This window comes from Urocitellus parryii, chromosome 11, assembly GCF_045843805.1.
Source record: "Urocitellus parryii isolate mUroPar1 chromosome 11, mUroPar1.hap1, whole genome shotgun sequence".
Taxonomy (NCBI): Eukaryota; Metazoa; Chordata; class Mammalia; order Rodentia; family Sciuridae; genus Urocitellus; species Urocitellus parryii.
The window spans coordinates 1,565,694-1,580,222 of record NC_135541.1 but is presented as its reverse complement, the minus strand read 5'-3'; the positions used below and the strand labels follow the sequence as shown (position 1 = coordinate 1,580,222).

At 62.0% G+C, this 14,529-nt stretch overlaps 1 protein-coding gene across 1 annotated transcript in view; it reads right to left on the bottom strand.

Moving 5' to 3' along the window:
• Window positions 1–14,529, bottom strand: part of Prdm16 (PR/SET domain 16) — a 305,414-nt gene that overhangs the window by 155,107 nt on the left and 135,778 nt on the right. The gene's annotated exons all lie outside the window — the stretch shown is intronic.

Genomic DNA, 14,529 nt, shown 5'->3' with positions numbered 1-14,529 from the left:
GCCAGGGCAGCGGTCACAGGGGAGGCCCTTCGCTCGGCTTCCTCTTGCTTGGCAAGTCAGAGGTAGTCGCCCTGGGTCTTGCCCTTGAGAGAGCCCCAGGTCCCTGGGGAGATGGAGGTGTCTCTCAGGAAGGCAGGCCGAGGCGAGAGCCGCAGTGTGTGGCCTCCGGGAAGCGCCCCGTGCGTCCACAAGACCCTCCCTGCCAGCTGCGGCCTCCCGGCATCACGGGACCGCCTGCCTTCCTGCTGCTGCTGGACCAGCCTGGTGACCACGGAGAGGAGTGGCCGCGGCCTGGCGCTGCCCCCTGGCGTGGAGCTTCCACACGGAGCTTTCCTGGCCCCGCTAGGACAGCCGTGGCATCTCGCCCAGCATCGCTCCCCCAAACCCACACACTCCACTCCAGGGGCGGCGTGGGGGCCGGGTCCCAGAGGCTTCCTAAGCTGAGTAAACCGACACAGGAGCTGTAAGCATGGACTGTCCCCTGGGTCAAAAAGCCTCCCGTGGACTCACACTGTAGATCAGAGTGGAAACCACGTCTGAAATCAACTCCTGAGAAATGAAACGAGGAAGGGCTCACACCCGGAGCTCTCTTCCCCTCCCCTGGCCAGGACCCTGGTGCCACCGGAGCCCACGCAGCCTGGGAGAGGACCCGGGTGCCGTGTGCCAAGGCCTGGCACGCGGGCCCGCCCAGCTGTCATAACAAGAAGGCAGGTTCCCCGTGTGGGATTCTGACCAGTTGGGAATTTTATGCGTCTTGTAACAGATTCTGAAAATGTGGTTTGGAAAGTGGCTGTAAGTGAAGAAAGAGGGAGTCAGAGGATGGTGAACCCCACTGTGAGGCTCCGAGAGGCGTCCCGCAGAGACTCGCCAACGGCCAGGTCACCAAGCTCTGCCTGGGCCTGCGCGGGGAAGGGGAGGCTCAGCGGGGAGGCTGCAGAAGGCTGTGTTCTGCCCTCACTCCTGAACCCGGGGCCAGGAAGGGCGGCCCAAGGCTCGGCCAGTGCTGAGGCAGGAGGACAGAGTGAAGCTGACCACCTGGATCTCAGAGAAGCCTTGCTCCCCAGAGGCTCCTGGAAGAGATGCAGACAGATCTGCCCTGGCCTGCACCTGGACACGTCCGCAGCGAGGACAGAGGCCTGGGTCTGCGCTGCACAGGGCGGGGTGTCTGTGCCGCGGTTTCTAGGAGAGGAATGGGGGAGGGGGCTCGTCACCTGCTGGCTTCCGGGTGCAGCCTGCGCCAGGAGGAAATCAGGGTTCTCATCTTCAAGGAGAGTGGTGTCTGGTGCCCCTGGGGCAAGATTCAGCTGCGGAGGGCGGGCCACTGGGAGAACCCTTCTTTGGAGCTGACTCAGCCCCATGTCCTGTCCTGCCTCAGCCAGACACTGCTGCACAGGGACATGGCCACCTCCGCCTGGGTGGCCCTCAAGCCTCACCCATCTCCCACCCTCCTCCTGCATCAAGCTTTGTCAAAGGAGGCCCCACGCAGCCCGAGCGGCCACCGGGCTGGGTGCGCCCTCCCTGGCAGGTCCCTGTTGGGGACCCTTCCCAGGGATGGAGCTTTGAAAATCCCCAGGTGCCCACTGAGCCTGTCCAAAAATGCCATGTGATGTTTAGGAACAGTCCCCAGGCTGCCTCCTCCGGGCAGCAAGGTCCTTGCTCATACCATGGTGGCCCACATGAGCATCAAGGTCATTGTCAAGGTCAGAAAAAGAGCCTTGTGGAGAAGAGTGTGGCCAGGCCTGGGAGCCTGGCTGCGGTGGGGCTCTGGAGGCCTCCTCAGGCTGGCTCTGGCTGGGGACCGCTGGGCTGTCCCAGCTCTGGTGAAAGGATGCCCCCACACAGCAGTGACCCTGGGGCCCCCCAAGATGAGGGAGAGGCTTGTATTGCAGCCTCGGCTTCCGAAGGCACCGTTAGAGGGCCGAAGCCTACCCGGGCCCAGCTGCCTGCACCCGCACACGTGCCGGAACTCGCTCACGTCTCTGCTGGCCAGCACACCCCAGCCTGCACTCCCAGGGCCGGCCCGCCCGCTGTTCACACACCTCCTGGAGCCCTGGGCGCTGCGCTGGGCCCACCCTTGGCCTGGTGGGCCCTGGTCGGACGTTTTCAGGTGGCCTCCTGCCCCAGTCGAGCCAGAGCCCCACTCTGTCCATTTGCACCTGTAGAAAGCCGGCCCCTGGAGTGGGCAGGGAGACCGAGGTGGGCAGGGAGGCCCCAGCACGGCACGCCCATAGCCAGAGGGCCCAGGTTCGCGCCCTGTTGGCCAGTAGTGCCCCCTGGGCACGGGCTGCCCTCCATGTCCGCCCAGCCCACTCGCTGCTCTCCACTGGTCAAGCTGTTTCTCACTGTGGGGGGCTTCCCTCCTTCCTGCCCTTCCCAGGTCCAGCTCAGCCAGAGGCCGTCGAGGGACAATGCCCCCCTGGACCACGTCCTAAGGCTGGCAGGGCCCTTTGACACCTGGGTGGCCTCACAAGCCTCCTGGCGTTTCATGAGGTAAAGGTGGTGTGTGGCCACTGGGCGGATCGGGTGGCAGGTGCCCATGAGCTAGGATGGCTCCAGGCAGCAGCGGAAGGCAGAGGTGGGGCCGGTTCCTCTCTGAAGACTCCTAGCTCCTGGTGGATGGAGCCGGGCCAGGTGAGAGGACATGGGGACAGTTGGGGCTGAAGCCTCACCTGGGAGAAGGGACCCCAGTGCAGCCCATCCGCTCCCAGGCCTGGTGGGTCCTGCCGCCTGCTCCCACAGGCCCCTCGGCCTGTCCGGTCACCCACACCCACAATCATCAGTCCAGCCAGGGAGCCTGGGTCAAGACACCAACAGGAGGACTTCCCCTGAGGAGCCAGAGAGCCACCCTATAGCAGGGTCACTCTGCCCCACACCAACGCACAGAGGCACGTCAGGAGCTGCGTGGCCTCCACGGCCCTCTTGCTGTCCCCAAACTTACATTAAGGGACAATGTGTCACATAGATCTGGAGCTGAGGGTGACTGCATCCACCACCCTTGAGACGGGACGGAGCACCCCTGTGAACGCACTGTCCTACCGTCTGGGCCCCTTCCCTCCGTTGCTGGAGGGGCCAGTATAGACTTAGGGGAGGCTCCCACCCACCCAGCTTGTCATCGGATAGGGACACAGAGGGACATTGGACAACACTGTGCCTAGGAGTTCAGGATGCACCCAGCAAAAGACCGACCAGACCACGCAGGCCTCCACCCGAGACCGCCAGGCCTGCACCGGGGACAGGCCTTGGCTCCCAGGCAGCTCCTGGTTCTCTCTGTGGACCCCTGAGCGGGCCCCTTTGGATGGGCTGCTGCCCGTGGCTGCTGGGCCGCGGGGCTCTACTGACCCACAGCTGCAGGACCGCCAGGCAGCAGGGAAGAGCCACGTGGTCCGGTTCCTGGGCCCTCCTCCGTCACGCCAGGTCCCTTGGAGGAAGCAGTGCCCGGTGGTGGCTTTCCAGAAAGAAGCCCAGCCTGGAACGGTGGGCTGGAGCCGTGTTCCGGAACTGCCTGCCCCGATTTAATGGCCCGCCTTGGCAGGTATGAATGCCATTAACTCGGCCTCCTCACCCGCTGCTGACCTCGGTGGAAAAACCGCCGGACGCTCTCCCGGAGCCTCTCAGCCTTGGCGTCCGCCCCGGCCGGCTGCTGCCTCGCTGAAAACCCTCTTTATTTTGCTAGCTTAGCTTCAGCACACGCACCGCTGGCTTGTCGATTGCTGGCAGTGGCTCTGGGCTCTCCACTTCTCTGCACCCCGGCAGAAGTATTAGGTGTGTTTTGATTAAGCATTTTAGCCAAAAAAGCAAAGTCTGACCTCCGGCATTTCGCTTCTCTCTCGAGTGTCAGTGCCAGGATTTAGCTAAGTGGGGTTGGTCAAAATATCTTTTTTGACTTAAAATAAATACCCTCTGTTCTCCAGGAAGTCAGTGAGGAGTAGATGCACACCCACGGCATCTCCGGCTCACAGCTGCGCTCGGCCGAGGGGCAGGGTGCACGACATCAGGGTCTCAGCAGCCTGCCCTCCCTCCAGAGACTGTTGGGGAAGAGCACCGACGGGGGAGTCCAGAGCGGGCCCTGGCCACAGGCCACTCCAGAACCCGAAGGAAGCGGACAAAGCGTGTGCTCAGGCCTCCCTCCACCTGGCCACAGAGACCCCCGAGGCCCTGGCTTGTCACTCCTGCCCCAGGCCCTCAAGCCAAACCTGCTCTCTCACCTGCATTCCCTCCTTCCCATTTCTAAAGTAGTTTCTTGGTAGCCACAGAGAGGCCTGTGAACCCAGAACCTGCTGGAAGCCGATCCCTCCTCTGTGGGTGCTGCTGGGCAGCTCAGGGCTGGTACAGAGGGGAGATTGAGGGACCCCTAGGCATCCCGTCCTGGCTCTGAGCCTGGCTCTGCTGACCCTGGGGGGGGGTGGTCCTGGGCCTCCAGAGCGCAGGCTTGTGCTGAAGGCGGTCTGAGCAGATGGCACAGGACAGTGGCAGACGGCTGATGGCCTCTCTGCGGGGTTTTGTTCCCCCTCAGCAGTGCCCTGGAGTACGTGCTCCTTTCTGGGAAGATGGGATTTAAAAAGCACATTTCTCATCCTCAGCTCTCTTTCCAGATCCAGGTCCCATTTCCCTGGTGTAAATATTGCCTTGAAGTCTTGGTTCCGGCCTGGGGGCTACGTGGATGCAAACCTGCTTGTACTCCTCTCACGGCCCCACTGAGCCAGCAGGGACACACTGGCATCCCACCCCGAGCTTGGGCCGTGGAGGGACAGAGGCCACTGATGGGCACCTGGGTGGAAAGGAGCCACAGGCCCCACCCTTCCGACCTGGACTCACACCTGACCTGGCCAGCACTGGCCAGGGCGGGGGACGCTCCCCGAGGCCCGAGTGTTGGCGGAGCTGGGCTGGGTGGCGTCCCGCTGGCAGCTCGGGCAGGAGCCATGAAAGGGGTTGAGTCACCGGCAGCCGGGCCCTGGCTCCCTGAGCAAAGGCCCAGCAGTGTTGACACAAACTCTTGAGCTCTCAACTGGGAGTGGGGTCATATTTATTTATTTTTTGCATTAAAAAAAATCAGCTTGGCCCTGTTGGAGCGGCAGAAATGATTTTTTTAAGGAGCCGTGGACACTGTTTTTAGCTTTTATGCCTAAACAGATACTTCTCAGTTCTTTCAAGTGAGAGCTGTCCGATGAATGGGGCTCTCTCTTCACTCCTAAGGAAAATATTTACACAGTCGAGCACGGCATGCAAAGGGACCTGGACTCGGGAGAGCCCGTCCCCTGGACGCAGAGAGGCCTCCACGCCTGGTCCATTCCCTGCCACAGCCGGCGCCCTGCCCACCTTGCCCACGGGTATTTCCATGCCTCGGGCCTCACACCCTGTCCTGGGGGTCCTTTCAGAGAACCCCACATGCCTGGAAGGGGAGGGAGTGGCCCTGGGGGGTGCCTGCAGGCCTCTGCCTCTCAGCCCTTCTGTTGGGCCCCCAGAACCCCCAGGCTGCTCTGCCTCCAGGCCCCAGGAACAGCCCTGGGGGGGACCTGCCTGCCCCAGAGGCCTCCCCAGGAACCACCTCCCTCCCGGGCCTGTCTGGGTGTGGCTGGGCCTTCTGCCGGGCTCTGGTCACAAGAGCTCACCCCGGGCCAGCAGGCTTCAACCACACGCCCCGCGATTTTCCTCAGACACGGGCCTGCCTGCCCCGGCTGGCTGGCACAGCTGTGCAGACCCGGAGCCTGGGCACGGTTTGCCCGCTCTCAGACGTTCCAAGAACACTCTGTTCACTGGCGTGCCCACTGCCAGCGTGCTGCCCCTCTGCCTGCAAGCCCTGCCCAGGCGGGGCCAGCCCAGCCTCCCAGCTTCCTGATGCAGGGCGAGCCAGTCTCCAGGTGACTGAGTACCCTCGGTCTACACCGCCTTTCCTCGGTCTATACCACCCTGTGGAAGGCGCCTTGGGACCCTGAACGGCAGGTGATTGAGGACTGACTGGTGGGGCCAGCCAGCCCCCGACCCCAGGTCAGCCAGCATCTGCCAGAGCAGGGTCCCCATAGCAGGGTCCCCATGGCAGGGTCCCCATAGCAGGGTCCCCATGGCAGGGTTCCCATAGCAGGGTCCCCATAGCAGGGTCCCCATAGCAGGGTCCCCATGGCAGGGTCCCCATAGCAGGGTTCCCAGAGCAGGGTCCCCATGGCAGGGTCCCCATAGCAGGGTCCCCATAGCAGGGTTCCCAGAGCAGGGTCCCCAGAGCAGGGTCCCCATGGCAGGGTCCTCATAGCAGGGTCCCCATAGCAGGGTTCCCAGAGCAGGGTCCCCATAGCAGGGTCCCCATAGCAGGGTCCCCATAGCAGGGTCCCCATGGCAGGGTCCCCATAGCAGGGTTCCCAGAGCAGGGTCCCCATGGCAGGGTCCCCATGGCAGGGTCCTCATAGCAGGGTCCCCATAGCAGGGTTCCCAGAGCAGGGTCCCCAGAGCAGGGTCCCCATAGCAGGGTTCCCAGAGCAGGGTCCCCATGGCAGGGTCCTCATAGCAGGGTCCCCATAGCAGGGTTCCCATAGCAGGGTTCCCAGAACAGGGTCCCCAGAACAGGGTCCCCATGGCAGGGTCCCCATAGCAGGGTCCCCATGGCAGGGTCCCCAGAGCAGGGTCCCCAGAGCAGGGTCCCCAGAGGAGGGTCCCCATGGCAGGGTCCCCATGGCAGGGTCCCCAGAGCAGGGTCCCCATAGCAGGGTCCCCATGGCAGGGTCCTCATAGCAGGATCCCCATAGCAGGGTCCCCATAGCAGGGTCCCCATGGCAGGGTTCCCAGAGCAGGGTCCCCATAGCAGGGTCCTCATAGCAGGGTCCCCATAGCAGGGTTCCCATGGCAGGGTCCCCAGAGCAGGGTCCCCATGGCAGGGTCCCCATGGCAGGGTCCCCAGGGCAGGGTCCCCAGAGCAGGGTCCCCAGAGCAGGATCCCCAGAGCAGGGTCCCCATAGCAAGGCTGAAATGCCTCATGAAGGACCCAGGGAACAGCCCCTTCATGGTCCTGGACGTCAGGGGTCCCTGGCGGAGCAGCCCTCTGGACGGGAGTCCTGCAGCCCATCTCCTCTCCTCCCGGGGCTGTGGGAGACGAGCAGGCAGGGCCACCTGGCCCTGACTCTGATGGCCCCCTGAATCTCACTCTACTGTGACATGGTAGAGCCCGGGGCAGGACTGGGCTGACCGCCTGTCCTGGCAGGTGGGCGGGGGCTCTGATGGAGAGGATTGCCCCTGCCCACCACACAGGCCAGGCTCCTGTGCTGGAGACTGGTATCCACCAGAAGTTGGTGATTCCACATGAGCTGAAGGTGACCTTGACCCTCAACTCCACGGACTCCCTGCTCCCTCCTCCTCCTCAGCTCTTTCCAGCCCCGCTGCAGCCCATCTGGAAAAGGACTCTCTGGACTTCACAGAAAGGAGGGGAGATGCCAGGGTCACCCCAGAAGAGGACCCCCCCCGGGACGTGGGGATGTCTCAGGGATGAGACCCCAAAGGCAGGGCCACCCACCGTGGTCCTGAACCCTGGCCACGCCGGCAGGAAGCCGGGATGGGCCCCACTGCCCAGGGCAGAGCAGCCGGCCCACAGGAGCGGAGACCCAGCGCCGCGGGTCACCAGGCAGGGACTGCACCCCCTCTAGCTGCCCAGCCTCACTGGTGGCTGTGGAGGGCTCTTCTCAGTAACAGCCTCCTTCTTGAGGTACGACTGCCGAGCAGAGAGCGCCAGCTATGCGGTGTGACCACCTTAAGGCCTGGAGGTCAGCGTCCACCTGTGGACCAGGGCCACCGGCCAGGCCCTCCACCCCCCACAGGTTCACCGTCATGTCACATGACCCCTGTGCGATGAGAACGCCGCAGCAACTGCGCTCTCAGCACCAGGTTCCCACAGTCCGGGGAACCCAGCGGGGCCTGCTGGCCATCCTGCCGGCCATCCTGCTGACCCCGGCCAAGCACCGAGGACCAAGAGGGCCACACCCAGAAGCAGGAGTGGAACCCAGAGGCTGGTGTCCACACGTAGAGGACGAAGGTTTCCTAGTGTCAGGGCAGGCGCCCCCGCTCCCCCGTGGCCACGCCCTGCCTGCCCTGAGAGCCCTGGGGTCCCTCACACACAAGGAGGGTGCCACCCGGAACGGGACCACTGGAGTCCTCAGTGACGGCCTGTCAGGACCCCCGAGTGGCCCGTGGACTCAGTGTCTCCCAAGGGGGTCTTGCTTCCCCGTGGGCAGTCTGAATCATAGGGTCGATTATCGATTCTCTATTAACATTTATCTTTTATTCTCGACCCTTTTCAGTTATGAAAATAACCTTGATATTGACAGAGTCATATTGATGAACTTCAGCCTGACCCTGCCTATTGATAGCCAGTTTAAGGTGAACTTTAATAATCGTGAGTGAGTAAAAAGGGTCATAGATCTCCTGGCAATGGCTGTCACACGGATGGGAATGCCTTGGCCTGTGGCTTCAGGCTTTTCCTGGGCTGGACGAACAAACTCTCCTGTTGGGGATGGGGACAGCTTTCAGCTACCTGGAGCTTTCAGTTAGTTACCTGGAACCTTCAGCTACCTGGAGGCGGGAGGACCAGGGATCATCGCTTTGTGTTCCAAAGCAGAATCCAGTTTTAATTCCCTTAAAAACAGCAGGCAATGCTTTCTGGGGACCAGGAACAAGGCAACTTGAAGCAGGCAGTGCCAGCGGTCAGGCTCCGTCAGGCCTTCCTGGGCCCACCTTCACTCATCTAATTCCCTCTTGCCCATGCTGCTTGCTCACACAGCAGATGTCTGGGCACCCTTCGCCATGGGGTCCCCCAAACTTCCAAGCCGAGCCAGCAGGTGGATGACTGTTCCCACTCTTGCATGTGATACCATGACCGTGGGACTGATGCCAGCATGGCTCTGCCCAGGCACCGTGGCATTACCTTATTCCATGAGACTGCTGAGGCTCAGAAAGGCTGAGAAACTTGCTAATGTCACACAGCCAACTGCAGGGCACGCCCTGAACTATGAGCTTATTTGGCTTCTGCAGAACTGGTTCCATTTGGAGAAATGGTTGGGGGTGAGGGAGGAACAGAGATAATAAAAGGAGCTTCGCTTTCTCTCCCACGATGAATGTTTCCAATCTTCCAGGAGGGGCAAAGCAGCAGAGCGCCGGGTGCCTGGGTCTGGTCACAGCTGCTGTGCTAGCTTGAGACCACCGTGTGTGGGGGTGGTGGGAGCCAAGAGTCCAAACAAGACCGCACACTTGCCTAAGGGGACCCGATGACAGGAACAGCTGTGCCGAGGAATTCCGCGCTGATCCTCTGTGAAACGGGCAGCCTCTGGGATCCTGCATCTGTGGCTGCAGCCAGGTTCCAGGGCTCAGATCTCCTTCTGGGGTGGGGACTCGGCTGAACCAGCGAGGCGTGGCCCGCCCGCCCGCTCGGCCTCTGGTTCTAGTAAACCCTGTGGGCCCCCTGCTGCCCTCCAGGCCCTTCTGAGTTCAGGGCCAGCCGCTGAAGGTGCTGGAGGGAGAGTTCTGCAGGTTCTACAGGTGCACCCGGGGCCATTCACAGAGGCCTGTGGCCTGTGCGTTTCCACCGGCGGGAGGAGGAGGGGCTGGAAGGAGTCCGTGTCCTTGGGTCCAGTCCAGCTGCAAGCCGGGAAGCAGGAGAGGGGTTCCCTGACCAGGCTTCAGGAACGATGGGCTCACACGGGCAGTGGTGGCTCAGCGGTCCCTGGGTCCCTTTGGTCCCTTTGTCCCCACTGTTGCCAACACCAAATGGCAAAGGCAAAGCCCCAAGCAGAGGGAGTAGAGTGCCCTCTGGGCTTCCAGCACCTGGCGGGCCCCTGGCCTGGGGTGGGCTTTCCCCAGAGAGCGCAGGCGGGAGAGGGAAGTGCCGGGCTGAGCACCGGCAGGACAGGTGGGCAGGGCTGCGGCGTCCCCCAAGCCCTCGGCCAGGACTCTGACGGGGACCGAGGGCGAAGTGTGAAAGGGTTCCTCTCACTTCCTCCCCTTTCTTTCCCCGATTTATTTTCCAACAAGGAGAAGCACACAAAACTGTCACAGAGGAGATCCTCAACCGCTGGCTGGAATTCCTTCCTGGAGCCGCAGGGCCTCCCTCTGGGGGAGAGCCGGCCCTCTCCCAGGGCTGAGCTCCTGCCTACGTGGGCGGCGGCCAGGAGTTTTCTCCCACAGCAGCCCAGGGGGCCCCAGGGCCCGGCCTCCTCCAGGAAGATGTTTCTGCAAGGCCCTGGTGGCACCTGAGAGTCTGGAATGTCCTGTGGGCGGATGCGCTCGCGCCCCCTGCTGCAGAGCCCCTGACATCCCCGGGCACCACAGGGAGTTGACCACAGGGACAGGTCTGTCCCTGTGAGACCCTGAGCAAAAGTGTCCTCCAGGGCTTTCATTGCAGGACAACCCTGGGGGGTCCAGGGGTCCCAGAGAAGTGCAGGGGGTGCGCATCCTGCCCCAGCCACAGCGGCCTGCAGCAGGGCAGGAAAATGGGTGCAGTGTCCCCTTCCTTCCTGCCTCGTCCCCAGGGCTGAGGAGGCTGCTCTGAGGAAGCTTGGTCTCACACACCTGCGGGGCCTGGAAGGAGGAGGAGGAGACCCTCCCCCCACCTCCTGCTTGGTCTCCTGGAAGGAGCGGCTGGTTCCCAGGCCTCGGGTAACTGGGAGGTAATCTGTCCCCGTGACCTGCTGACAGACTGAGAGGAATGACCCCATCACCCAGGAGGAGGAACTGCCCAGAGAGGGCCCACGCATGCCCCCGTGGGGGACACACAGGAGGAGAGTGCTCCACGCTCCACGCTCTGCACTTGAACGCCACGTCCTTCTGGATGCATCTGGGTTGTGGGGGCCCCGAGCTTGTGGGGAGGCTCACCCAACGGCCCACACAGGCAGCAGAACGAGGCACTCAGGAGAACGCTGGCCATCTCCAGGGCCTGGGCTCCTGGCTCACCTGCCGTCCTCAGGAGTTGGGCAGGTTTCCATGGGCCCAGGGGAAGGATCACCCAGTGGCTGGGAAATGGGCACCTCTGCACGCAAGGGCCCTAGAACCGGCAAGGCTCCCCTGGAAGGGCTGCAGGGGTGTCCTCTAACTCAGCTCGGCTGCAGAACTGCGGGGAGCCGGGAGAGCTTGCTCGCCACCTGACTTACTTGCTCTTCTCAAAGACTGAAGAGAGAGTTAAGGCCTGGCCAACAGGGAACCAGGCGAGGTGTGGAGAGCACGGGCAAAGGCCCAGCGAGTCCCAGGCAGAAAGAGAGTGGGAGAGAGACAGAGGGGAGACCAGGGGAGTTGGGTGCCATGGGGAGGGGCTGGGCAGAGGCATGGGCAGGGGTCTAACAAGTGGAACGGGCTCCTGGGCAAGACATGCAGGCTGGCCAAGGAAGAGAGATGACCTCTGGGGTGGCCGGTGGCCCTACCTTGGGGCCAGCTGTCACGCCTAAGCACTTGGGGCGGAGGAGCCAGGGCCAAGCCCCTTCAGGTGAAGCGTGAGCCCCACCTTGGGCTCTTCTCAGCCTGGCATGAGCCCCCTTCCAGAGGCTGGCCAGGGTCCTTCCAGGCCCAACACCCCGTTTTTGCTGGCTTGGTTGGGTCTGTTTTACTCCTGGACTTACGACAGGGTCACCTCTTGACAAGCCCATCAGACGCTGAGAATTCTGCAAGTTGAAGATGCATTGGATGCACCCGCCCTCCAGCTGCTGCAGCCGAGCCACACAGCACACTGTCCAGGCCCTGGTGGTCACAGGGCTGGGAGCTGCTGCCTCTGTCCCCACAGGATCCTACCAATACCACCAGGAAAGACCAAAATTCGGACCCTGGAGCAGAGTTGGTATGGAGCACCTATCATCTTGCACCTTGAAATTGGAAATCGCGTGTGGAGCCGGCGTCTGTACTGGACACAGAGCCCTCTGTTTGGGGCTGCCTGGGGTTTGCCGATTTGCCTGCGAAAATTAAAGTAGGAATCCTCGGTCCTCCTTCCGCCTGGCCTCAGCCCGCGGCGTTCGGCCTTAGAAGAGCAAAACCCCATCCCTGCTGACCGCTCCCTGGGAACGGGAGGTCCAGGTCTGTTCGCTCTCCCTGGAGGCTCTCGAAGGCGGGACTGCTGCGAACATGTCAGAGTCGAATCAGTCTCAGCCTGACAGCCTTTCAACTGGCAAAAGACTCTTTTGTCCTAAAGATGTTGCTTTTCCTGGATGGAAGAATGGCTTCATGAATGAGACACTTATTGCAACAGAAGCTTGAACAGGAGCAAGCCTGCACCCAGGACAGAGACCTGGGCTCTTCGGCCAGCCCCTGGCCAGCCTGCCCCCCATAGAGCTGGACCTCAGGTAGAGTCCTGCTGAGGAGCAGCGGTGGCCCCAGAGAGGACCTTCCTGGCCAGGGTTTCCAGGTCCTGCTCTTCCAACTTTCCACAATGTCCTGAACCCCGAGGTCTGGGCAGCACTGGGAGCCCAAGCCAGTGGTGGGGACCCTGTCTCTGCCTTCCCCAGGGCAGGCTGCAGCAGTGGGCCTGTCTCAGGTCCCCAGTCCAGCTCTGGGCCCACAGGCCCCAAAGCCCCTTTGGCATTGGCCACCGGAGAGGAAGGCAGACCCGGGCACGGCCGGCCGCTCCTGTGCAGTGGGCTATCGGGCTGCCGCCTCCCGGCACCTCTGCGGAGGGCTCCTCTGCGTAGGGGCTCCGTGTCTGAGACACCACAACCTTTTTACCCAATTTTCCAGCTGAGTTGACTGAGGCCCGTGCAGGTCAGGCAGCTTGCCCGGGGTCACTGAGTACAACAGCTAAGCTCTGGCCCCAGGACGAAGAGGCAGGGCCGGGGCTCCTGCCCCTCCTCGCCAAGGCCCTCCATAAATAATGGAAGTAACAGGCTCCTCTTCCCTCGGAGGCCGAGCTCCCCGCACGGCACCGGGCCTGGGGCCTGCTTTCTGCCTGCGCTCGCCGGCTGGAGGCAAGGTAGGGATGGAGGCGAGCGGGAGGCCGGGGCTTGGCGCACCAGTTGGCTCCTGTGAAGGCATTAATTTGTAACAGACGGCAAAGCGCTGGGAAGGGCGCGGACGCCGCGCACGCGACAAGGGCCGAGTGTTCACGGCTGATGGTTATTAGCCCGTTATTAAACCTATGAATCGCCCCTTTCATACCACAGTGCCTGTCCTTAAAGAGCTGTATGAACGAACATTAACCAATCCAATTAGCAAAAGACACTGTATTTGTGTAATTAGTAATTTGAGGCTTTGTTCTGTCCTGGTCTTAAAGAGACGGCATTGGCTGTTGATTAGCGCGTAACACTGTACAATTAGGAGAAGTGGCCCGAGATTAGCCAGGAATGTTCCGTTCCCTGGGGTCCTCCCCGAGGGACCCGGTCTCGCTAAGACGTGCAGGGTTTGTGTTTGTGGCGTTTAAGCGGATCCAATCGCTTCCTCTCACATCCAAACTCCTCCCGCAGTTGGCATGGCCTTCCGCATCCAGGAGGGGAAATATTTATTTTCATTATAAATTTAGAGGCTGAGTACAGTAAGGAACCTTGTTATTAAATGCTCCAAGCCCAATTCTGCAGAAAATCTCAAAATCCAACTTTGAGTATTGATTGCAAGATTTTTTTTCTAATCAGAAGCCAAAAGGAACATTGTGGGGAGAGATGTCTCGGGGCCGCCCTTGCCAAACGGCACTGCTGTTTATGTCTCTGAGTGAGCAGTTACATCTCGGAGACACAGAGACGGCCGGGATGGGGCCAGATGCTGCAGATAAGAGCAACCTGCGGGTCCTGGGCCCCGTGTTCACAGTGCACCCCAGGGAGACCAGCACCGAGACCCCAGGTGACCATCGGGACCCAGGTGGTTCCCCGGCAGTCCCGTGTTGGAAACAGCATGTCCACGTGCCCCGAGCCCCTCTGTGCTCCTCCGGGATGTCTCCAAATGTTGCTAGTTAGTAAACCTGCAGAGCCGGCCCCCTGGAGCCCCCGGCACCCCTAGGCAGATTTGAGCTGTGAACAGGAAGGAAGTTGGTATCTGCCCCCAGCCTTTCTCCTTGGCACCTGAGCTGCCAGAAGGGGAGGGGGCAGTGTCCTGGGTGGGTGTCTGCCTGCTGGGCATGGTCAAGGTGCTCCACGCTCTCTCCAGGTAAAGTCTGCCCTACAGCAGTGCACGGGGCCTGGCTCACTGTGGCCATCAGTCCGGGAACAGATCAGCCACCAGCCACCCCTGCTCTTGGGGACAGAGAAGGCTGTCCCCTGTTCTGTCTGCTGGCCCTGTGGCCCCGTCTCCAGGAGCTGTGTCCTGGGAACTGACACTGCCGGTCATTGCGGATATCTGCGCTGCTCAGAGTCCAGCTGTTTGGGCCGCGGGCAGTCTCTGCTGGCCCCTTGCAGCGCTGGTTCAGACAGGGCCTGATTTCAACCGGTCAAGTCGGATTCTTAGGCGTGCGCATGTCTGTCTCCGTTCCACACCAAAATCGAGTCAGAGGCCCGCAGCGGCCTTATCTGCCTGCTCGTGCCTCTCTGTGCACACACGTGCCCGTCCTCGTGCTCACACCCACACACAACACGACTGGCCCGGCCGGAAATGCAGCAC